General features: G+C 33.6%; 1 protein-coding gene across 1 annotated transcript in view; it reads right to left on the bottom strand.

Annotated features, from left to right (window-relative positions):
• GRID2 (glutamate ionotropic receptor delta type subunit 2) overlaps positions 1-27,965 on the bottom strand; it is a 1,309,423-nt gene that overhangs the window by 1,158,594 nt on the left and 122,864 nt on the right.

The raw sequence follows: 27,965 nt of genomic DNA on the forward strand, positions 1-27,965 counted from the left end.
GCACACATCCCTTCTTTATCAGTTTCCGTTCCTATGTAGATTTTCACAGATATTGAGTAGCATTCTCTGTGCTATACAGCAGGTCCCTGTTGGCCAGTCATACCATATTTCAGTGTGCATATACCAATCCCAAAGCCCCAGTCCATCCCTCTCCCCACCTCTTCCCTTTGGTAACCATAAATTTGTTTTCAAAGTCTGTGAGTCTGTTTCTGTTCTGTGTAAGTTCATTTGCATCCTTTTTTTAGATTCTACATATAAGTGATATCATATGATGTTTATCTTTCACTATCTAACTTCACTTAGTACGATAAAAGAAAAAAAAGCAAGCTTATGAATGACTAAAGATTCAGATTCTGGGAACATTACCCAGTATTAGCATCTGGTGGAATCACAGCAACAGTAGGAAACTGTGTTTACAAGGTATCTGAATTAGTGGAATTTGTAGAGTCTATAGTCTCTGCTTCTCAGAGATTTATTAGAACCATTTCAGGATGCTCTCTTTTTGGAGAGCTTTTTAGGATACAACTCCCCACATATTTATATTCAATTCTGGCACAAATACTGTTTACTCAATTAAGGTCATTTCTGGCAATTACATTCATGTCACAGGATTTTAGATACGACTCCTTACTACTTATTATGCCACAAATCATTTAAGAACTTATTGTTCCCACGAAGCCTTGAGATGAATATTCTAGGTTTACAGTGGGACCACTCATTAGTTACCAAAGAAACTCAGAAAATTTCTGCCTTGGGTCACATGTAGAAATGGACTGAAACTAAACAAAAGCATATAAAAATATGGTCCTGTTCTCTACCCAGGACTATCTTACAGGAAGCTCTAACTGAATGTGGACATTCTAAATAGTGATCATTAGGAAATAATTCTTGCTTAAACTCTCAATGATACATGTTAGAATATATCTATGCAACTGCCTACCAGGTTATACAATAAACCTTACTTTAATAAAAACATCTGGCCCCAATTGTTGCTAATTACACACCACTGAGGAGGGTTTAATTCTTGAGACGACTTTACCCTCAGAGAACCTTCTAACTTCAGCGACTGCAGCCAAATTAATAGCCAAGGAAGAGAATTGCTCCTGACACTTCATTACAGTCTTCCCAGAACATACTTACTGGAAACCAACAAGTTTAATAAAATCCCTTTCTATATTCAAAGTCTTTGTAAAATTTGTTTGAGGGAAGGCTCTTCCTTATAAAATCCTGGCCCTAGTAAATTAACAAGCCTTTTAAGATAGGAAGAACTAAAAAAAAAAAAAGTTAGTTTTTAAAGAAGCAAGCTTATAAATAACTAGTGATTCAGATTTTGGGAATATCTTGACCAAGAGGAAAGCATACCTTCATAGAAAATACCTTTATTTTGCCTTCGGTATTTGCACAGTTAAAGAAAATACACAATGCCTAGTTTGAGAAAACTATTACTAAATTAATCTAAAATTACACTGATCTAGCGAATAATGCACACCACTAGTGTTCTATAAAATGACAGGAGAAAGTGTTAGAAATGGCACTGTCTTTAACATCCTCCAAAGAAATCATATACTAAATTAATATAGTAATCTAATTATATACACAATGAAATTGTAGAATGTTGAAAATGAATTGCTTTCTTCTCTTGACAAATTTGCATGTATAAATACATACACATAGAAAGATTTAATAAAAGAGACCAGATTCCTGTTTTCTAATCAGAGACTTAAAGGATTAGAATTATGTGTGTAAACTTTAAACATGAAAATATAGCTGAGACTGTATTCTCTAAAAATATCTAATATAGATGCTTTTATATACACACTTCCCAAGTCTAACATGGCTTTCTTGTGTCCTTTTCTCTTTGCTATCAGCTTAGCTCACTTCTTTATCACATAAAAATTTGTTTATAACAAAAAACTATCTCTATCAAAAGCAGAGAGTGTTTTACTTCATTTTCTTTGATTACTCTAAAAAAGGTGATCAAAATTATTTCACAAATTCTACCTATCTATAAGGCATTGTCTTGAAAAATGTGTATGAGAAAAATAATGTGTGTGTGTGGGGGTATATATACCCACACATATATGTAGGATTGGCTCACTGTGCTGTACCGCAGAATTGGTACAACACTGCAAATCAACTATACTTTAATTAAGAATTTTTTAAAAAAACAGCCTGGATTTTCAGGTCTAATTTGACTTTTTGAGCCAAAAAATTTCCAGGTTTTTTTTTTTTTTAAAGAAAAATGTGTAAAACATAACAATGAAAAAAATAACTCAATATAGTAAGAAATGTCACCAGTCATTGCATCACTGTCAAAGGGCAAGAAAAGAAAACGAAGTAAAACACTCTCTGCTTTTGGTGAGATATTTAGTTTGTTGTTGTAAACAAATTTTTATGTGATAAAGAAGTGAGCTAAGCTGACAGCAAAGAGAATAGGACACAAGAAAGCCATGTTAGACTTGGCAAATGTGTACATAAAAGCATCATATACTGAAGGAAACACAGAACTAGTGCTCTTAGAACCTGTGGAAATAGAAGTATAACATATTATGTAAGACTTTTTTTAACCAAGATGTTACAATGCAAGATGAACATACATGCCTATAGCTGATCTTTTATTCACAAATTCTCTTTCAAGAAGTTTACAAATAAATGTTTCAGTCAGCCATTGATTATTTTCAGAAATAGTGTTTCAGCAAATATTTATTAAGCTAATATATCAGGGGTACCTGAAATGCAATTATGTACCAGACCTAGAATCTGCCTTATCAGTTGCTTACTCTCCAGTAGAGAAGAAAGGCAAGTAAACAGGAAGATAAAATAAACAGGAACACTAACTGGTTAACTCCTAGTCCCGATATTTTTCTTATTCCATTCTAATCTATTTTTGTTTTTACTTTTAGGCAGGATATTGGATTTTGTGTTTCAACTGCATGGATTTATTACTCATTATGGGCATTTATGATTAATGGTGCAAAAGAAACATCATTCATTGATATTTTGAATATGCTCTTTCTAGATTTTTTAAGATTAACACTGATAATATGAGGAAAATCAAAATGGTATCAAGGTCTGTAAATACTTTTTTTAGGAACTTTGGAGTGACCACCTCCTATGAAATTCCCATAAATCTCATGCTAAATGAAACTGTTGCAAGAAAACGTCATACTGGGAATTTAGAATCAACATATCGCTTTCCTATGTTATTGAATATGCTGCAGTAATTATTCCATGCTACCTTTTCAATATGACGGTAAAGACAATTACTATTAATTGACTTCAATGAAATAAAATCACTATCCAGGGTCTAAATTATATTGGAAACCAGCTGACTTCAGTATGTTGTCCACCTCAATAAGGCTTGTTATATTTGTTATTCTAATAAAGTCTTAAGATAAATATACTAAATTGATTGGATGAGAATGCTGTGTAATGGCTTATAAAATGAACAGAAATTAGAAGCGCATAAGAAAGGCGGCATTCCATTTTTCATAAACCACCAATGAAGATATCTATAATTTGGACTTCTAACTCTATTCCTGTGTGTGCAATCCTAGTTAATTCTGATCACCTTCCATCCTCTCTCACACCATCCAGATGCATCGTTTAACTTTGAGTATGATGAAGGCTACAAACAGGGAGAATAAATTTCCATATATTTGCTATCTCATCAATTTAAACTGGAAAAAGAACATAGAGTCAAAGAACTTTAATGACACAATGACATGATCTGTTGTTATAAAACATGAGCATGAGAATTTTTAGTTCCAAGATGAAATTCTTCCTCAGCAAAACCACAATCAAAGAAATTATTTGAAAAAGTAGTGGCCCTGATAACTGTGACCCTGTGATGAATATTAAGGAAATAGTCTTTTAGTTGTAATATTCTGAATACGTCCTCAGACAAAGATATAGGTTCTAAAAACACTAAGACTTGGTCAATTTTAAACTTTTAATAAATTTAATTGGACATTTATCTTTTATTTCAAAAGAAATAATTTATGTTCAATGACAAAGGTATCAAATACATCCCTTCATCAGTGTATAATTAAAACACAGTTCTGGAGTTCCCGACGTGGCGCAGTGGTTAACGAATCCGACTAGGAACCATGAGGTTGCGGGTTCGGTCCCTGCCCTTGCTCAGTGGGTTAATGATCCGGCGTTGCCGTGAGCTGTGGTGTAGGTTGCAGACGCGGCTCGGATCCCGCGTTGCTGTGGCTCTGGCGTAGGCCGGTGGCTATAGCTCCGATTCAACCCCTAGCCTGGGAACCTCCATATGCCGCGGGAGCGGCCCAAGAAATAGCAACAACAACGACAAAAAGACCAAAAAAAAAAAAAAAAAAAAAGACGGTTCTATTCTTCCAATAATATGGTTATATTTTTTGTTATTGTATACATGGATACATTCATCTGTGGCAATCAAAATGAACCAACAATTTTGAGAAAGACTTTTACAAAATCAAAACTTTGACCAACTAGTGAGTGTCTGACTGATTTTTATGGATCTAATAATACACTTTTGATATATTTTGAAGTATTAAGTAATACGGAGAGCAAAACATTTTTCAAATAACTAAAATATCTGTGATAATCACTTCACAATATATACTACCTACATCAAAGCATCATACTGTATCTCTTAAACTAATAAAATGTTATATACCAATTATAGCTCAATAAAACTGGTAAAAAAAACAGAATGAAAAATAAAAAGTTGTTCACCATCCCAAAACTCAGACTTTGGGAAAAAAATGGTACAGAATGATCCAGCGCCAACACTTTTGTTTGCAATGAATTAAGCGAGTAAATAAGAAAAGTCAGGCAATCAGCTCTTCCGTTTGCACACTTCAGTTTCTTCCCGGTGTATATGTTGAGGTGAGAACTGGCTGACTTGTAATTCTCTACGGCTGAGGCACTTTTGCTGGGGAGAGGGCCATCTAGATCAAGAGCCAAAGTGAGGCTATAGCATAGATTCACAGTGGTCTTCAGCATCAAAAAGAGGCAATGGGAAAACAAGCCATGTGACACCAACCTTGCCCAAAATGAGTTGTGAAAGAAACTGGCAAGTTCACCAACCAGAGGTATTAGCTATGGTTACCAGCAAGTTCTACTTGGTAATTTACAATGCTGAATTCTACATGAGTTCTATGCTCCCAAAGTACACAACAGTCAAGAGATCCCCCAATTTTCTTTGTGTTCCCAGAAATGGCTGACTACTAAGAACCTATCCTTCCTGTATAACTTAGAAAAGATTCACCAAGAACCCTTATTTTACCCACATGAGAAGGGCAGGCAAGGAGTCTCCAAATTCTCACTCTGTCTCCGAAATGATTACTGAACTGTTCATTCCCATTGAGCAATCTGTACAAAATGCTCACTAACTTGACCAAACTTCAGTTAGGATTCTTCCTTCCCCAGGCCCCTCAACATTCACCTAACACTTCAGTGCTAGGAAACTTCAACAGCCTCTCCTGAGAACTGGCTGATCTCAGAGAAAAATATTCCCCCATCACCTATTCTATCACGTACTCCCTCATCCCACATTTACCTGCACCCAGTTATTTCTAGCCTTGTATACTTTTCCCTGCAAAAAAAAGAAAAGACATTTTCTGATGCCATCTGATACACTTGCAGATCCACTGGTAAATTTTCCATGCTGCAACAGTCCCCCACCCCTACTGCAAGTGTTTCCCTTCCGCAACACAGTAGTCCTGGCCCCTTTAGTGAAATGATCCTTTTGATTATGTTTCTCCTTACTGATTTGCTTATATTTGCACACATGCAATGGCTGAGGAATAAGGTGAGAGTTCTTCCTTTCTCCTTATGCCGGAACATCATTTAAGCCTTTTCTTCATACTACTAACACCAACTGTGAGAGGAGCAAGGGCTAAATGGGAAGAACTTAACATTGAATTATTATCTCAAAACCAGACTTCAAGATCCTCACTAAATTATTGGCTCAGACTAAGTTTAAAATTGATTTTTGCTACAATTATTTACTCCCATTATTCCTTCTATATCCGTAAGATTTGTTTTAAGAAGGAAGCAAATCAATTTTAGAGAACTAAATAAAAAACATATTCTCTGCACCAAAAAAAAGCTAAATAAAAATACTTTGCTGAGCTTTAAAGTTTCTTTTTTTTTAAGATTATATAATTATTGACCATAGAGTGCAATCAGAACCTCCTAAATCCTCATTTTTATGACTACTGTTTGTGGTAATAGGAGTAGCAAGAGTAACCATATCTACTTCACATTTAATTTTCCCATTTTGAATATTTTTATTGGTAGTAATATTTTCTGGGGACTTACGCACCCAGAGCATTGTGCTTTATATCCAATGGCTAATAAAATCATCACAACAGTGCCATAAGAAAGGTACTATAGGTGGGTTTGTGGTATAAACTGAGTGGTTTCTCTTTTGTCCTGGTTCAGCATCAGTCTTAAGACAATCCCTGTGTTCCTGAGTCTCATCAAATCTATTTCATAATTTTCTCTAGCATCACAGGTCCTAAATAACTTGTTCCCAATGGCCATAAGGAAACATGCAAATCTGTACATCTAAAGGAACTTAAAAATAATTATGAATATAACATCTTCATGGTGAAAGACTAAGGACAATATACAATCAGCCTTTTAATAATGCTGCAAGCTATGTCCTATCACTAAAATTTACAAATCACTAAGAAAACATAATTCCAACTTACAAATCACTAACTGACAACTTCATTAATTTCTTATGTAACTAAGTTATCAACTTCAATTCATGCTGTTAAAACACAATTTCATAAGAATCAAGCAAACAGTTCTTCTATTTAGGAATAAATTTAAAATAGGAAAATTCACTTGTGGAGGTGTATACCACTGAATACTTCCAAGTAGACTAAAAGGTTTCATGGTGCCACACTTCAAAGTAAGTTACATTAAATATTTCAGTTATATGTTTAGCTTGGGTAGAAAAGAGGAAGGGGAAAGAACTAGGAAAAGGGAATTACATAAATAAATGTTTGATGCAAAAGAAAACCAATGATATTGTCACTGTAGTAACAGAGTCAACATTAACGATGATATTGGATGGGATTCAAATATTTATTTCAGTCATTTTGATTGATTTCATAGGTAGTTTATTCATTTACTTTTTGTTGTCATTAAGTCAACAAGTATTTCTTGATTATACTATTTCCAAATTTATCTTTTTTTTTCTTTAAAAGATGTTAATTCTTACGCCAAGAACACAGTTTATGGCATTAGGTGTGTATGTATGTGTACGTATGCATATTTATGTAAAATTTTAAATGGATTCAAATTATATTTTAAAACAGTAAGTTTTAAAAATGCCATTAAAAGCACTTCCCTCTTTAAAAAAAAAACACAAATATATTAAAACCAAAATATAGCCCAAGATATTCCTGACACTTAAAGAGCCAAAAGACATTTCTGTGTTTGTGTTTATCTGCCTTAGAGGGCTAGAGTGATAAATGGTGAGTAGAATGCATGGATACACATATTAAAGGTATTCAAGTATAAACTGACAAAATCAAGCATGCTGTCTTTGGCTCAGTAAGCACAGAAACAGTATTTGGAAAACCTAAAGTGAACCATGACAGTAATATGCCAAAAACTGGGTCACTGGAAACTGAGTCTTTAAATTGCAAAGATATGTCTGTACATTTATTTGAAACTATACGGCTTGATTCTAGATTTAGATTACAACTCTCTCTAAAGTGATACCAAGATAAGGTTAACCACTGAGACCCTAAGTATCTTGCACTGGGAAAATAAGTGCTACAGTAACTAAGCAAAACAGTTATAGTTTTAAAAAATTGTTTTTAAATTTGTCCAGTGCCAGAGCTGCTGCACTGTGACAAAATTATTTTTCCATGGCTAACAGCACACACACACAATCACTCAATGCCTCTTTCTCTCCCTCCTTCTTCCTCCTTCTTTCTTGTCTTTCTCTTTCTCTATCTCTCTTTAAAAGATAAATCAAATAGCTTAGCCATTTCTGAATTTGTAGGTTCCCCCCCACCATTTGAGAGAGTTTTAAATGATCACATTTCATTTAGTCTGATTTAGACCACCTCACCCATCAAAAAGTGTGTATCAACTTTATTTCACCACAGTAAGTTTCATTCCTAAATGAATTTCACTGATGTGTTTTTAAATTTATCATTGAGCAATAGCACAATTTAAACATCTATATTTGGCTATATGTTAGGAAAGTAATTAGATAAAACCATAATATGATATATATAGTCTTTTAAAGAATACATCTTTAAGGGAATTCCCAACATGGCTCAGTGGAAACAAATCTAACTAGCATCCATGAGTATGCAGGTTCAATCCCTGGCTGTGCTCAGTGGGTTAAGGATCCAGCATTGCCGTGATCTATGGTATAGGTTGCAGACTTGGCTCAGATCCTACGTTGCTGTGGCTGTGGTGCAGGCCAGCAGCTGTAGCTCTGATTCGACCCCTAGCTTGGAAACCTCCATGTACTGTGGGTGGGGGCCCTAAAAAGACAAAAAAAAAAAAAAAAAAAGAATATAGCTTTATAAACTGTGATATTTAGGAAAATCTATCAAATATCATTACTTAATGGTTATAATGTAAATAGGGTCTAATATATATGTATATGTATATTTTTATTTGCCATTAATAAAATATTGTATTATGTTACTCGATTTTCATCAGTGAACAGGATTGGATAAGTAAAGTAATGTAGTATTAAGGATGTCTAACCACATAAACACTTTATTTCACTATGCCATAAAATTTTACTACTATACAGTCGTAGACAAGTTATTTAATACCTTTGCACCAAAGTTTCCTACTCTAGGGATAATATAAGAATTTACCATATAGAGTTGTTATGATGATGAAGTGAGAAAATTTCTGTAAAACTTTAAGAATAATATCTTCTGTTTAATGTAAAGAAACATGAGTTTCTTAAAGGAAATTTAAAATAAAATTTATCAGCACATAAAACTCCTGTGCAAAGCTGAAATGCCTAGCTAAACTCCCATTCATAGGGTATACCTGTTCTGTTCTTTAAGCTTCATCTAAATTTTATATTTTCATCACCATTGTAACATATTTGGAACAAACATATTGTATGTTTACAAATTTTATAAGCCCTGCAGTAGGCATTATATGCTGGTAAAGCAAGCATTTTATAAATTTTATTGAAACAGTACATTTTTATATATTTGAAAATTAATAGCCATTTTACTATTATTTTTATAAAATGAAATAACTGTAGGTAAATGTATTCCTAAATGACATATTTTAGTATATGTTTCATTAAAAGAAGTATTTTAATACAGTTACATCATATATAAGCATTTGATGCAATAAATGAAACATAAAGCAATATCTTTGAAAATTCAAAAATGAAATTGTTAAATTAAAACTAGTTTTAGGAACATAGGAAATGAAGAAAGAGAACTTTTTTGTGTGTTTTAGCTTTACTGAGGTATATTTAGTATAAAATTTTTTTACATGCTTAATACATACATTTTGCTGTGTTTGGACATGTGCATACATTCATGATACTATCATGCAATCAAGGTAATAAACATATCCATCACCAGCAAAAGACTTCTCTGTCTACTTTGTGTGTGTTAAGAACACTAAACATGAGATCTATCCTCTTAAAAAGCTTTTATGTGAGTTTCCATTGTGGCTAAGCGGTTAGTGAACTCAACTAGCATCCATGAGGAACACAGGTTCGATTCCTGGCCTCTCTTCAGCATTGCTGTGAGCTGTGGTGTAGGTCACAGACGTGGCTCAGATTACATGTTGCTGTGGTGTAGGCCAGCAGCTGCAGCTCCAATTCAACACCTAGCCTAGGAACTTCCATATGCCACAGGTGTATAACATATCCAGAAGTAAAAAGTATGAAAAAAATAAACACATAGGCCAGGAGAAAGAAAATGGGAATATAATAATATAAGGTTCTCATACTGTTAAGAAGTGGTAAAATATTGCTTAAAGGTAGAAAAGAAATAGAAATATGGTAGATTAATATTTATACCAAAAATGACTTTAAATACAAATAATCTTAACCAAATTAAAAGACGAGACTTTAAGACAGAGTAAAAATGTGAAATAAAGTATGGTATATCCATACACTGAAATATTATTCAACAATAAGAAGCAACAAACTGTTGATTAGCACAGAATCATGGATATCTCCCAAAATATTCTGAGTTGAAGAAGCAAGACCACAAATGGACAATATACTACGATTACACATATGGAAGTCTCTAGAAAACGCAAACAAATTTCGTAGCAGGATAACCGCTGTTTGCCTGGGGATAAAGTTACAAACAGGAAATATGGTAAGGAGGTATTCCAAAGAAGCAAAACAGAATTCTGGATGTATCATTATCATCTTGACTGTGGTCATGGTTATACATACATACATACATATAAATCAAAATGTATTAAATTGTTCAATTTAGACACATATAGGTTTTGTATGCATTTATACCATGATAAAGCTGTTAAAATGCATGTTTGTAAATTATTTTACATGATTCCTTCGGTTATCTACAATTATTAGAAAAATCTTGCCAAAGTTAAAAAAAAACAAAAAAACCCAAAACAAAAATTTTACAGTTCAGATTATGCAGCATGGTCTGGGAAAAGTATATAGTGAAAAAAATAGGAGATCTTGTTCCAGTTCTTGTTTTGTGATGTTAGGTTCTTTGACTATGGTTAAATCACTGAACCATTCAGGCCTTCGTTTTAGTCACCAGTGAAGTGAAAGTCTTGCATGTCCACAACCTTGTTTGGATTCAAGGAACGTTTTGGGGTATTAGTTTCTAGAATGGGCAATTAAAGGGACTGAAGGATCACCAACAAAATACTTTGTAGATCAACAATAATTGAAACATAACCTTTACCTTCTACCAAAACCACACAGTAATTATGAAACAACTCACACTTAATACGACATTTCATTGCCTTCCTACTGTGTCCTTCTGTTCTTGCATTATTCTCTTATATACACAAAAAGGAGAGTTTCCTATGTTTCCTTGGAGCTAGCTTGACCTTATCATTAAATTTACCACTTACTGTCTGTATTTGTACCATAAACTACAACATACTACACCATCCACTTAAAAATGTTCTGGGGATAATGTTTATAGAGAGTATTAGCAAAATCAAAGTCTTATCAAAACTGGATAGCATTCCTGTGGAGCAGTTAAGACCACTGCATTAAATAATCTCTAAGGCACGTTTCAGAACACTATTTTAAATGTATAAAATTTGAAAAATCATATCTCTCATCTGTGTGAAGTGTTAAAGAGATAATGTCTATATACTATGAGTAAGAGTTGATACACAATAAATGTAAAATCTGGTCATCTATGAGACATTAGAAGTTCCATGTTCTTGGACATTACTCAGATTATAGATGGGATTCTGAAATATTTCAGTCAACACTTGCTTAAAGTCCCTTTTACTGTTTCTAATACATTTAAGTTTTAGGATAGACTTTATTTCCTGGTTAGGTTACAGCAAACCTTTCTAAAAATTCCAGGCAATTCTTTGGGAAGATTTCAAAAAACACAGTCTCTATTAAAGGGGGTTGAGGACTTTCTTTGACATTACTGAAGTAAATCTGTATCTTTCTCAGAAATGATAAATTAATATGAATACTAAGAACCCTAGACCAATGCAATCTCCAGGCTGCATTATTTTAATGCTTAGTGATTGATACTATTATTTTTATTCTTTTTCAGTGAGCTGTAATTGACATCCAACATCATATTAGTTTCAGATGTCCACATAACGACATGATATTGTAAATATTACAGAATGATCACAACAGTCCATTTAACCACCATCACAGCACATAATTCAAACTTTTTTCTTGTTATGAGAATCTTCAAGATTCACTCTCCTAGATACTTCAAATGTAAAATAGAGTATTATTAACTACAGGCACCATGCTGTACATCATATCCCCAAGATTTAACTCATTTTATAGCTGGAAATGTGTACATTTTGACCCCCTTTACACATTCCATCTGCTCCACAAGCCCTGGCTCAGGCAACCACCAATTTGTTCATATCCATAAGCTCAAGTTTTTTTTGATTTCCTGATTTTCTGATTCCCCACATAAGGGAAATCATATACTTGTTATCTCTTTCTGTCTAACATATTTTACCTAGCATAATGTCCTCAAAGTCCACCCAAGTTATCACAAATGAAAAGATTTCACTTTTATATGGCTGAATAATATTCTACTATATATATTCTATCTATTTTTTATCAGATTATTTGCCTTTTTACTATTGGGATGGGTGAGTTATTTACATGTTTTAACCACATAAACATATATACACACATATATGTATATATACACATATGTATCCTATTACATATATTCATAGTGTATATATGTGTGTGTGTGTATGTTTTTTTCACATTGTCTTTATTCATCCATGGAGACATTTAGATCATCTGTGTCTTGGCTGTTGTACATGGTGCTGTAAAGAACACTGAAGTGCTGTTATCTCTTCACTTAGTGTTTCAAATTTCTTCAGATACATGTCTGGAAGCAGAATTCCTAGATCATATTTTTCATTTTTTGAGAAACCTGTGGCTGCACCAGTTTACATTCCAACAAGTGTGCACAAGGCTTCCTTTTCTCCACCTCCCAGCTTACACCTGTTCTTTCCTTTTTGTAATAGCCATTTTAACAGCATGAGGTGCTATCCCACTGTGGTTTTGACTGGCATTTCCCTGATGATTAATGATGTTGAGCATCTATTCATGTACCTGTTGGCCATCTATATGTCTTCTCTGAAAATCTCTATTCAGACTCTAGGCCTATTTTTTACCAGACTATTTGCCTTTTTGCTACTGAGTTGCGTGAGTTATTTACATGTTTTAACTATCAACCCCTAATCAGATATTTGAATTTGCAAATATTTTCTCCCACCTGGTAATTTGCCTTTTCATTTTGTTAATTGTTTCTTTGCTGTGCAGAAGCTTTTTAATTTGATGTAGTCTGACTTGTTTATTTTTACTTTTGTTGCCCTTGTTTTTGTTGCAGGATCTGAAAAATCAATGCCAAAGCCAATGTTGAGGATCTAACCACCTATGTTTTCTTCTAGGAGTTTCTGGATTTCAGGTCTTACATTCTAATCTTTAATTCATTATCAGTTAATTTTTGTGTATGGTGGAAGACAGTGGTCCAGTTTTCTCAACACCATTTATTGAAGAGACTGTTTTTTTCCCCCACAGTCAGTAATTGCCTCTATATGCACAGGTGTATTTCGGGCTATTTCCATGGACCTATGTATCTATGTAATGATTTAGTGATTGACATTTTTTTAAATTGAAAATTTGAATTACTCTTGGGCCAAATATAAAGAACTCTTTTTCTATTCATGTTTCAAATTAAAATGATAAATATTTCCTGTTTCCATTTTAAGTCCTTTTGAAAGTTTTATGCAGGACTTTTCATTCATAAGCTGATAAAGAAGAGAAAATTCAGTACTCTGAGGAAACTGTCCCCAAACTCAAGGTCCACAAGCAATTATAGCTCAGGAAACCTAGTTGGAGCCTCTAGAAATACCAATGAGGATGTATCTTTTTCTATTCTCTCAACTGATTTAAAAATTGGCATCTGTTTTTATAAATTTTATAAATTTTAATATATCAATGACATATCTGTCTGTGCTTTCAGTAAGAACTGAAATGCACTACAACCTATAGATTGTGTTTATATATAACGATATCTCCTAGACTATAAGGAAATAAACATCTCCCTTATATAACTGTATTTTCAAATTTTTATTTTATGAAAATAATTTGAGCCTTTAATATTGTGAAAATAATTCAGAAAGCAATTAAGTTTTCTCTGTGACTAAGCCTCCTTAGGTTTGCTTTATCACCCTCAAACATCTCTCATTACGTATTAACTGTGCCTTTAAAGAAAATAAAAATTATGAGGGCCTCAAGGCTGGTGGGTTTGGTGTTATTCTCCAAAATATGGAATTTCTTAATGGGTTTTGGTTTTTGTTTGATTTTGTTGTTTGTGCCCTTTTCCTATAACTCTTCTCCTGATACAGTATCAAATAGGCTAACCCTTCTTCTCACTAAATTGCTCCAATACAGGAAGTAAGTGCTATAACAATTTTTTTTTCACCTATTCCCCAATAGGTGTAAAGTAAGGAAGTTTTCAATTCTGTGTTTTATTATCACATTTATAATTCAAGATTTATGCAAATGTGCTAGAGGCTTTTTTCATTAGTGGAAATGTGTAGAAAATTGAACTGATCTCTGTATGAACATCTCACAATCTCATTATTTATTCTATTGGCACCTAATTTAATACTAAGACTAAACAGAAGGACATGTCAAACAGGATTTTTGAACAAATAAGATTATGATGCTTTATGAACTGTACATAAACATTTAATTAGATATTTCTGAAAGAAAAGATCCAATTAGAGGAATGTAAGCTCTTCCTCAATGAAGATTTGGATGAAACTAAAAAGAAAGTACATCATTCACATTCCTAGGAGTGTTTTTCTTGTAGCTGGCTAATTACAATACTTCTATATAAACAATTCTTCAAATGGGCTCCATAATACCAATGAACAAACACATTAAACAATCTGGTGAAATGCTAATCTATACCAGAATTATAGCATTTTCCTGGTTTGGTACATATGTAATCCCATTTCAAAATACTCTTTGACGAGAAGTTATTAAGACTGACGTTAAGTCTTCTTGAGTTTGTGTTCCCTCTGCCTGATATTTCTTCACCTCCTTCTCCTTTTCTGACAAGTATTCCAACTTATCTTTCAAAACTGCACAAGTAAATTTATTTCTGTGAAGCACCTCCCTTAACTTCCTATGAGAATTAGGCACTTCTCTGTACAACTGCTATATTTTTATACACACTCCTCTTTCTTAAAACCAATCCCTTTAATATTCATGTGCTTACATTTCTAGCTCCCCATGAGACTGTAAGCTCCTTGAGATTATTGAACTTGTCTTTTTCATTGTGGATTCCTTGGAGCCTAACACATGCAATCAAAGGGTGGTTGAACTGAATACGATATACTGGATTTACACATAACTTTTCTGAGGAGTTATGATATTTTTAAAATTTACAGTGTTAGTAGGCATTACATTTTGTTCTCGAAAGAAAATAATTTAATATATTATCCTAATATATATACAGACTAGAAAATTGGGTGGAGTAAAAAGTTAATATACCTACTAAAACCCTTCTGGTATGGAAAGCTATATATCTTTCTATCTAACATTAAAGAGAGCAGTCTTTCTCTTAACTGAACTGAGACACTCTGAAACCTCTGTTTGTATTTGGGTTCAGATAGGAAAGACAATACAGTTAAAAAACGCCTCTTAGAATGCTGTGGGAATGAATTGCTACTAACAGAAAAAGCAAGGTGAAAGCAGTTTCAACCAAAGCTATGCTATTTCCATTCTCTTTCCCATTCCCTTGGTTCTTTCTATTACAACACTGGTTCTTAATTTGCTCGTGACAGATTATAAATTCTATGCTAGGATAGGAAGAATGCTGGAGATGAGAGGAAGAGCATGTTTGCTACAATTCGGGAGAAGATATTTTATGAACGTTTGAGAATCGGATGAGAAAGGGTACTTGAAAATGATGTACTATATAAATGGGAGAAGGGGGAGGCAGCCATTTCAATAGAAATAGAGGAAAAGGGCAACTGCCGAATGTTATTTCTCTATTGGCTTATTAAGAGATATCACCTTGTATGCTATTACCTTGTGAAGTATTATTATTGCAAATTATAATTCTCACAGTGAACCAGTGTTAAATAAACTACTGGGAAAGACAATTTCACTCTGAGCATATTTTGCCAGAAAAAAACAATTTGTACAGTCATCAATCTGACCCAAAGTAGTAATAATTAATGTTAGCTGGTGCTGCAGGACAACATACTCCATGTCAAATCTGAAATACAGGTTACAGTTACCTGAATTCCCTATGCTCAAAGAATGGAGTATCAGCCCAGGGAAGGTCCAAAGGCCCTATAATATAGTAAAATTTCTAGGTATAACTTGGTCCCATGAAGGTAGGAATATACCAGAAGATTGCACACCACCTCCTAATGAAACCCAAGCTCAGAAACTGATTAGGACAGTTTGAATACTGGAAACAAGGCACAGTATATATGGGGATAATATTAAAATCCATCTCTGAAATAACTAGGAAGAGTTGGGAATTTAAATGGAAAGAGACTCAGTCAGCCTTTACTTATTTCAAAAATGCGATCAGAACATTTCACACAGTAGTACCAGCTAATAGTGAATAAACTCAAATGCCTATATTCATGAGTATTTGGAACTTGGTCACTGTGGACTAAAACACTAAAGCACTCCAAATTTTATCCAACTCAGTTTGGGCAAAACATTTCCTATGGTCTAAGAATAGATGCCAACCAACTGAAAGGCTTGCCTGGGCACTCTCTAAGGCGCTACAGAACACAGAGCCACTAACAAAAAACAAATCAACTATACTTAAACTCCCACAGCCTATCCTGGACTGGGTAAGTCAGACCCTTCACAAACCAGGATAAACATTCCTGACCGAAAAATCCTAACATTGAAATGGTACATTTCCAAGTGGGACATAGGGATGGATGGTCAACTCTCTGCATTAATTGAGGAAATTTCAGCAATACCAACAATGGAGTTGCTATGGTTTCATAGGAGTGAGCCTATCCAAGCTCAAGCAGTTGGGCAATGGGACCACCCTTGTCCCCGACATTTAACAAAGCATGGTTTTACAGATGGATTAACTTCTGTGACATCATCCAGAGTATACTGGCAGGCTGTGGCCTTGAGGGCTAATGACAGTCCAACCCTGACAGAATCAAGCTCTGGAGCATCAGCACAATATGCTGAACTAACAACCCTAAAATTCACAATTGAAAAACCTATTACAGAAAATAAGAATGAGGTATATCTTTTCTTGGAATAGTTATTTGAGCAGGAACATGGTGGGAAAATGACTAGAATACAGGAAGTAAGGACGTATAGGGTAAGGACATATGACAGAAAACGGCACTGGCTATTCATCACACACGTCTCCACACATTGGAAGGATGACTCTAAAGTAACCAAATTTAATAACCAGGTAGAAAAACTCACTAGGAAATGAATCAGGTGAGAATTCCAAAGATTCCTCTTAAGAAACACAGTGAGTCATGGGTAAGGAGGAAACCAATTCACAAAATAAACATATACAAACAGGACCGACAACAGAACATAAAACCAGAACAAACAGATATGTCAAGTGATATCACTGCAAGGGCACATCACCAAACAGGTCATCCTGGTGTGTAGGGCACTAGAACATGGGTAGAAAAAGGAAACATTTATATACCTATGAAATACCTCCAATTTCAAATTAAGAGATAGGTGAACTGCCAAAAGTTTCAAATTTGGATGTCATTGATAAACACCCCAGATAAAGTCAAAGCTGAGAGATCCTTCCAAATTACACACACTGATTAAACAGAACCCTGGACTATACCAGAGAATAAACTATATGCATGCACCATTATAGTCTTATAGCCAAGAACAAGATTATTCTTCCCCTGCAAGATCAAAAATCTATTAATTAGAGCACTGAAAATATGTATGGCTTGTGATGGTATCCCAACCGTCATAGAGCCAGACCAGGAAACCCATTTCACAGGGAAAAAGTAATACAAGGTCGAAACAAAGAACAAAGCATAATGTGGAGCTTCCACTTACCCTACAACTCAACTGCCTCTGGATCAACTGAAAGTAGAAGCTTAAGTTGCTTACTAACGGTCTAGATATAAAAGCTTAGACTAAAGCAACCTAGAAGGCAACAAGATCTCTAAACAACAGATATAGAAGGGATGAAAAACTACTGAATTAATATTGCAGGCAACCAGTGAGATAAGAATCAGCACTAACAGCACCCCAGAATCCAAATTAAAAGGAAATGTATTAATCAAATGCATATTCTCCCTCCCTGTGTGTGTGTGTGTGTGTGTGTGTGTGTGTGTGTGTGTTACTGGGAAAATTACAGAATCTACCACTAATAAAACCTACTGATGATTAAAGGACAAAGCATATTACATCAAACTAAAGAAAATAAATATATGTATAAAAATTTCAAGCATAAAAATACCATATTCTACTGCAGGCGCTAAAAACATAGATATTTACTCTACATATGATGGCAAAACCCATTTCACATGGCATCGTTACTAGATGCCTAATATTTAGCCTACCATGGTTCAGAGTAATTAGGCTTAGGGCAACATTGATAGGAATGGTTAATGGTTAAAGATTTCTGTCAGTAGCATGAACAACAACTAGAAATAATTAGATATTTATGCAGGCATGAACTTGCTATGCATTTGAAGCCTATGGATACTGCTAACTGGATCAGTGCAGCTGCACAATTTTTTGTCTATTATTCACTACTGGATACCATACCTATTACAGCCATGGATACTCCCTAAACAGCACCAAAAATAGCAATTGTGCAACTTTTCCAAACTGAAACACCACTCTCTGGTCAGGATACAACTCCACTATTTGTGACATTGTCACTTCCCTTCCAAATCCTACATTGGAGGGACAATTTCACATCTCTAAATACCAAAAAATGAGAAATTATATGTTTTCTTCGCAGACAAATGCAAAAAGTGCATTTGTAGAAATACAGCAATGTTTCACTTATGCAGATGCTCAGTGAATTCGTTTTACTAATTAGCATGACAAAAGATAACAATTCTAATGACACACATAGAAACCCAATTGAAAGACATAAGTAATGTGATTGGAACTTGGACTCATCTAAATGACACGCAATTTGGATATCTGTATGGGACAAAGTAGGAGATTGTGAAGAAGTCGATTACGACTGTAAGGAAAAGGAAATAAAGAAAACCAGAAGGAAATAGAAATATTACAAAAACAACACAGATATCCACCATTACAACTGATTTATTTAATAGAATCTATTGATTCCACCAAAAAGTACCTGAAATAAACTACAATCTTCACTTTTATACAAAGAGTATCTGTAGGAGTTCTGTCGTGATGCAGTGGAAACGAACAGAACTAGGAACCATGAAGTTGCAGGTTCAATCCCTGGCCTCACTCAGTGGTTTAAGGATCTGGTGTTGCCATGAGCTGCACTGTGGGTCACAGGCTTGGCTCAGATCTGGCGTTGCTGTGGCTTGGTACAGGCCAGCAACTGTAGCTTCGACTGGACCCCCTTCCCTGGGAAACTCCATATGCCATAGGTGCAGCCCTAAAAAGCAAAAAAATTAAAAAATAAAAAATAAAAAGATACATGCACCCCCAATATTCATAGCGACACTATCCACAAGAGGCAAGACATGGAAACAACTTAAATGTCCATGGACAGACGAATGAATAAAGATCTGACACATATGTATAATGGAATAATACTCAGCCATATAAAAGAACAAAATAATGCCATTTGCAGCAACATAGGTGGACCTAGAGATTATCACACTAAGTGAAATAGGTAGACAGAGAAAGACAGGTACCATATGATATATCACTTACATGTAGAATCTGACAAAAAAAATACAGATAAGCATGTTTACAAAATAGAAACACACACAGGCATAGAAAATTTAGGATTACCGAAAGGGAAAGAGGGAGGATAAATTAGGAGTTTGGGATTAACATGTACACACTAATATACATAAAACAGATAAACAACAAGGACCTACTGTAAAGCACAATGTGAGATCTATAACCCACTGAATGAAACCAGGGATTGAACTCACATCCTCATGAATTCTAGTAGTGTTCATTACCTCTGAGCCACAGTGGGAACTTCCTAGATACTTTGCTTTAGAGCCACACCTTGTACATACTTTTTCTTTTTTACCAATGTAAGGTCACTTTTGGAGGTCTCTGACTTTTTCCTCTGAGTCTTCTTTTTGCCTCTTCTACAATACCTAAGTTTTCAGTGGAAACCAATATTGTAGTTTTAAATTTAGTGGAAAGAAGAAAAAATCTTCTAATCAAACTGTACTATCTTTCCACCTACTAGGTCTTATTTTTAAAATAGAGTTCAAAATGATACATAGAACATTTGAAGGTATTACAGTGAGGAATTGGATGTTAGTACCAAATTTCTTATGGGAATGCATTTTCCCATTCTTATAGAGCCAAAAATGTGGAATAATGGAAGAAAATGTGGTTCCCAATACACACTGGATAATATTTCATATGAGCCTCTAATGTGAGTTTACTTTAGATTATTTATAATTTTTCCCTATTCATTTCCAAAAATGCTATAGGGATGATTTTTTTCTGGGAGACCTGCCAAAAAAAGAGTCAATTTTATTTGCTTCCATTGAGAAACACCTTTAGCACTTTAGCAAGAAAACTCTTCATTGCAATATAATTTAGGAACTTGGAAAGATGGGGAAAAGTTCTAAATTTCTAATGTATCATCCAACTGATGTAACTCATTTCCAAATAAATAAGCAATCTACAGAAAGGATATAATCTTTTAAAAAACTGCTCATTAAAAATATTTTAAAATGCATGAGGTAGCAGGAATTTGCCTTTTTTCAAAAGAAAAGTCTCTGTGATTTAATCAGGAAGGTCAGAGGCAACAGTAAGAGCCTATATTTACTGTGACATTCTGGTATCAAAAAGTGACCTAAAGTTTATTAAGGTCCCTGAATAACAAAATTCACCTGAAGTTTACTCTTAATTAGTCACGTTAGAACACATCTAGAGATGCCCCCCAATCCATCTCTCCAGGCCCATGTCATTAGTGCTAGCTTTCAGAGCCCCAGTTACAATGATCTGCCTTTCCTCAAGAGTATTCTTAAATTTTCATATGAGCCTCTAATGTGAGTTTACTTTAGATTATTTATAATTTTCACTGGAACACTCTTTAGCATTGCGTCTCCTCCTGTTGTCTCCCATTTTACAGACTTCTGCTCCAATATCACTTCTTCAAGAACACTTTTCCTGAGCCTTCCTACACTGTTGGTGGGAATATAAGCTGATACAACCACTATGGAAAAGAGTACAGAGTTTCCTTAAAAAATGAAATATGAGCCTGCTCCGGGGCATTTAATCAAGAGAAAAACCATAATTCAAAAAGATATACATTCCAATGTTCACCACAGCACTATTTACAATAGCCAAGATATGGAAGCAACCTAAATGTCCATCAACAGAGGACTGGTTAAACATGATGTGGTATATATATGCAATGGAATATAACTCAGCCATACAAAAGAACCAAATGCTGCCATTTGCAGCAACATGGATGGGTCTAGAGATTATTATACCAAATGAAGTAAGTCAAGAAGAGACAGACAAATACAATATGAGATCACTTATATGTGGAATCTAATTAAAATGATACAAAAGAACTTATTTATAAAACAAGCTCAGATTTCAAAATCAAACTTATGCTTACCATAGGGGAAACTGTGGGGGGAGGAATAAATTAGGAGGCTGGGATTCACAAATAAACACTACTATATATAAAATAGATAGGTAATAAGGACTTATTTATAACACACAGTAATCTACTCAATACTGTACAGAAATAGGTATATATAGTATAGTTATAATACCGGTATGGGAGAAGAATATGAAAAGGAATGGATATATGTATAACTGACTTACTTTGCTGTACACCTGAAAATAACACAACTTTCTAAGTCAACTACACTCCAATAGCATTTATTTAAAAACAAAAACAAACAAAAAACAAAAAACCACCTTCCCTGGCTCAACACTAGGTCTAGCTTCTGAATTATATGTTTCCCAACATGCTATACTTTTCCTTCCTACATACTTCTCAGTTGCAATCAAATAATCATATCTGTATTCAGAATGCTTGAAGAATATGAGTATTAGAAAGTAATCTTTTTGATGAATAAAATACTAGAATACAAGTTTCATAAGAATAGGAAAATGCTTTTATTGTTCACCTGGCACTTAGTATAGATGAGAACTATTTTGCCGATAAAACTCAATGAATCCTTGTTGGATACATGAATTAAAATATTTCTCCAAATTTTAAAACGAGATATTATTTTCCTTCTCATAAAATTCTACTGCCCTTCAAAGAAATGAGCTCTATTAAGCTTTTTCTAGTTGTTCCACTGAGTATAATTGAAAAATAGTTTCCCTTAAAATTGTTTTAATTAATAGATATTTAAAGTAGTACCATAAAAAGCAGCAATAATTTTTTTTCCTTAATAATGAAGCTGTAAAATATTGATAGCTAGAAGCATAGTAGAATCTCAACCATTTAGGAAAAAAATTTATTAAATGACATTTAGAAGTCAATATTTTAAAAAGGATTTATCATTAATATTATAGTGCCATGTTTTTTGATTTGGGAGTAACAAAAAATGTGAATAATTTTTTGTGAAAAGTGGTCCATAGACATTGTAGAAGTGCAAATTTAACGTGAATGCTCCCCACACTATATGAAACTACAATATTTGTGTATGCAGAACATTCACATAACATTTTTCAGGGATAAAAACAGATTTTTAGCTATGTTTATGTTTCACTTTACCAATAAAACCGTATTTCTATGGAGATTCAATGGTTAGGTTCTTGAAGTTTTAAAATAATTATATCAAAAAACATGTAAGGAACTGACCAAATTATTATTATTGTGCTTAATGCCCACTTCTACCTGTTCTTCCTTACATTCCTCTCAGTACCCTGTGATGAATAACAGAATTAGGAAGTCAGGTGACAACCAAGTGGAAAAAAGGTACAAATGAATTATTTTGTCATCGTTTTAATGTATGAAAAAACACTTTTATGACTTGTCTAAATAACTCTAACTTCATTAATACTACCAGGTCAAACAATACTTAATTTTTTAGCATTTATATTTCTGAAAAAAAATCACATCATTTATATGCTTATGTACCACTGTGATATAGTACTGTTTTTCTTAAACAGTAGGAGGTATTCCTGAGAAATCTGATTATGTTTTGGCTGTGGCCAAAGTGTGCATCCTGTGGCTTAATGCATACACATTGGCAATTACATTCAGCTTTGTAATATTGTCTTTGGGCTATAATCATTATTTTGCTTTCAGTAAGAAAGAAACAGTCAGTGGTCTTAATTTTTGTAAGGGCAGTATAATTTAGTTTTCCAAAGTTATGGATTATTTTAAAAAGCATCCTATACATAGCTTAAATGTTTTCTACTTAAAGATATGAATCAAAATCTGAGAAAAAATTAAACGATAAGCTGTAACATTTCATTTCTGGGTGCTAAAAGTCATTTATCAAGACTAGGTAATTGTGCCCAATGATGAACCCAACTGGCAGTTACTTGTGTCTTTATATCCTTTGATATAGGAAGTAATGCTATATAGAAATTTTAACACATAAGTGAAAGAAATAAAATATCTTTAAAAAAGCCATCTTAACGGTATATACTGACAATGAAGATGTTTTAAAATATTCATTAATAATTTTTATGTAATAAGCATGTTTCAAAGCATTTCTATATGTATTTATTTACATGTATGTTTATATGTATATTTTGTGGTATCCATGAAAATGCACCTCTCAAATTTCCTGCTGTTGGGACCGTAATTGACAAACTGCAATGTTTTAGAACCCACCACTGCATTTTTTCAGAGGCAATGCTACTCATGAATTATTCTCAGCTAATGACTGAGCAGGGCAGGCGTACTACTTCAGACCTACTCCCGAAAGATGCAAGACTCCTCCTTTTAGGCAACTTTGCTATACGAACTCCCCACTGGCTTGGCCAAAATGTTTTAAAAACTCTGCTTCATCTGAGATTCTTCCGAGCCAACCTTTATTCCTTCTCTCCCTCCTTCCCTTCTTCTTTCCCATCTGCATCACTGTCTGACTGTTCCCCCTGCCTCCTGTTCTCCCTGCCTTCCTTCTCTCCTTTCTTCCCTTCTTCTTTCCCACCTGCATCACTGACTGTTGTCCCTGCCTCCTCTGGATTCTTTCCCTTTTTCCCTCACAGGCATTTCCCCAATAAATCTCTTGCATAACTAATTAAAACATAGAATCTGCTTTCCAGAGTTCAATATCTAATACATATATGCATACATATACTCACATATGCTACATATTCATTAGTAGATAGACAAAATATAGATGAATAGATATATAGATATACAGCTCTGTAAACTGATCATGAATGGGTAGGTGACAACTCACAAAATATGACATGCTTAAATGCTTCACTTACATGTTTCTCACACATTCTAGTTATGTGTATTATACTCATTTTCATGCTTAAAATCACACAGAACACTTCATTAGACCCTGCATTAACAGCCTGGAGAGACAATGGTTAATTTACTCTTGGTAAATTTGCTAACCAAAGCATGATAGTATGGCAGTGTTGATACAAACAATAGACAACATTCCCAGAAGTGATACAAAGGACAACTACATGTCATAATCACTATTATTTCTATTAAAACTTTCACTTAAAGAGTTATCTATGTTTGGTAGCCAAAGATTTAAAAGTAGCTTTCTACTAGTTTAAGTTCCATGAGAGAAGACTGTAGCTGTCTTTTATACTACTGGGTCTTTATGGCTTGTAACTGTTACAAATGGATAATGAATTGAATGAGGAATGACTGAATGAATACAAAGAAATTCAATCATGGCTAGTAGAAGTCTCACATCCATGAAATAGCATGGTTATAACTGAGAAAACAAAATACAAGATAGCTCAACCCTGGCTTTGCCAAAACACTTCCAGCTTATTTTTCCAGGCCCTTCCAAAGGCCTAATTTTCCAGGTTTACTTTAAAATAAATGCTTAATATTTGGGCTATTCTTACATTTGTGCCACATAGGATTATTTTGAGAATATACTTGTCTATATCCTAGTTTCCATGAATTAACTCTCAATCTTTTATCAGCCTGGAATATTCCAGAGTTTCATAAAAAAAAAAGTCATATAACTTAAGCCTGAGATCAAAATTGAACTCCTATGTAAAACAGTCACTCATACATTTGCTGAAATGAATTTCCTCTCGTCATAATATGGGCAGGGTTTTATTATGATTTATCAAATTCTATATTTTAACATAATTTATTATTTCTACCCTAAGTATATCCACAAGAGTCAGCAAGTGACTGCACCTTACTGCAACTCTACTGCATGTATGTGTGTGTGTGTGTGCGTGGTGTGTGTGTGTGTGTGTGTGTGTGTACACATAATAAATGATTTAGGTACTCTAAAAAACTGTAAAGGCTAAGTGGTCAGATAATTTATTTCACTTAGTTTTATCTTTCGAATATCAGCTTCCACTTTCCCATGTCTTCAAACATCTAGATGAATCCCTGTTAAGTACAGAATGAACCTAAAGAAATTTTGATGCTATAATGATATAATTTTTAGAAGACCCTGCTTTCATGACACATCCAGAATTCATAGATTTGGCTCATATACTTACTCTCCAATTTCCTAGGGGCACTGCGATCTGGACCATTATCCATTCTCCTCATCAGCTCCAAGGTCATGTCAGTCTCTAGTTCAAATCCATCTCTCTAATGCTGAAAAACCTGAACTTATAACTTCGGAATTCCGTGAGCTAACTTTATATGAATTATGGTACCTGGCAATTATAAAATACATTATATATATGGTGGTGAACATATATCATCATTACAGGGTTTTTTTTTTTTAATATGTGGATTGAACAGAAACAGATTCCTCATTTGAATGGTTACACTAATAAATTTAATTTCACTTTTCTCCTTCAATGTTATAGAAGCACTTTACCCCATAGAAACCTGGCAGATCAAAATAAAGAAAATAAATATTTATAGAAGATTCTTTAGAAAAATGCCATTAAGAAAGTATTAAAAATAATGATACTATATAGAGAAAATCAAATAAGCAAAAATGGTCTCATGAAGCTAAAACTATCCCATGAAAGTCTGTCTCAGAACAATCACAGTTCAGAATAAAACACAAAAGTAAAGCTGGAAAAAAAAAAAAAAAAAAAAAAAACAGAGAATAGAGCACAACCAAAGAACAGGAGATCACAACTCAATGAGCACTGAAAATCAATGAAGCAAAACTGGTCTGTCCCTGAAAATGAACGAGGTGAAAATGGACCATTTTTTGCCTTCATTGATTTTCAGGCCTCATTGAGTTGCTTTCGCCTATTCTTTGAGGGTGTATCATTTTCTTTTCATTTCTTTTTCAACTCCTAAGCAAGCCTTTTTGCAGTCCTAAAAGTATTATGAGGACATGCTTAATGACTTCTTACATTCTATTGCAGGAAATCCAACCATTCATTCTACAATTATAGATTCTGCACATGTCAACCATCAAGATAGGTACAGTACAAGATCAAAGTATAAGACATTATTAGAATATAAACTTATAATTGATGAAGTCTGGTGTAGGTATGTGTGTAGTGTGTTTAATAACTCTAAAACTACCTTATTTTCCAACATGAGAAGAACTTAACTTTTGCTTCTAAGGAACAGTGACCAAACTTAGCAAAATTGAAAACAAAGCTAAGATTATTTTTCTTGTGTGACATATTTGGTACCTAATGATGGAAGATTAAAAACTCTGAATCAAGATGAATTATGTTTCACATTCTCATACTGTGAGCCAAGACACTAATTTTCTTTTAATTTAACTGCCTTCCTGAGACTCAAAGCCAGCTTTGATCCATATGCTTTGATAAAGGTGCATCCGCACAAGGAAACAGCTTTTCTCACTGACAAAATTTCTTCCACTAATCTTTGGCACTCAGAAGCTGCGACTCATAAAATTAAATATAATGGCAGGAAAGAGTTAATGAAACATTTATAGATTCTGACTGTTCTGATATATCAATGAATTTATCTCAATTTATATATACCAGCAAGGAAATATGGAAAGATTAAATCATACTAAAAGTAAAATCTTAAGTATAACACAATAAGCATAAGTAGGAATAACACTTTTGCAGTTATGATAGATAAATATTATTTTATAAAGAGCCTATATAAATGATCAGAAATATACTAAAGTTCATATTATTAACAAAAAGAAAGTGCACTCAAAAGGAATTGTGTACCAGAGAAATACATTGCATTTTCTACATATGAAAAAAAATTTCAACAATGATCTTCTCTAATCCAATAATTCGCATTTTATAAAAACCTGAGAAACAAGGAAGCATAATTTTCTACAACATTTAAAAAATGAGCACCAAATGCTGATAAGTTTGTGAAGTGAGTGTCTGCCTATCTTTCCAGAAACACTGTAAGTTATATAAAGCAATTCTTCATTACGAAACAAGAAACTTAAAACTATCTAGCCTCTTAAACCTAATAATTCTACTTCTGGTTATTTTTCTTAAGGAAATATTCTAAGACATGGTAATATCCTAAGGATACATATTTCTCAAACAGTCCTACATATAATAGTAAAAGCTAATAGCAAGCTATATATAATATATAATTGTGGTAAAAATAACCAACTAAATCATATTATCTAACAATAAGATATTGCATAAATGCTGTGGGTATGGATCTAAAAAAAAAAAGAATTATGACTGCAATAATCTTTGCAAATAAATACCACGGAATGAAGAAATGGGAACTAAGGCCCCAGAATGTTGGTAATGGTTTGCTTTAAAATAATGAGACTGAAAATGATTTTTATTTATTATTTTGATATAAAAATGATGTCATGCTTATACTGTGAGCCAAAAAAATGTTTTAATAAAATATTTAAGAGTGTTTATATTGGTATTCCCACAACTATACCTCACACAACTTTTACTACAACTTTTATTTGTTTCAGTAATTGTATTTATTTTAGGAATTTATCTTTTTAAGTTTCTCTCCTATTCATATACAATATTTTAGATGTTTGACTAACTACTAATGTACCATTTTTCTAAA

The sequence above is a fragment of the Sus scrofa genome, chromosome 8, assembly GCF_000003025.6.
Source record: "Sus scrofa isolate TJ Tabasco breed Duroc chromosome 8, Sscrofa11.1, whole genome shotgun sequence".
Taxonomy (NCBI): Eukaryota; Metazoa; Chordata; class Mammalia; order Artiodactyla; family Suidae; genus Sus; species Sus scrofa.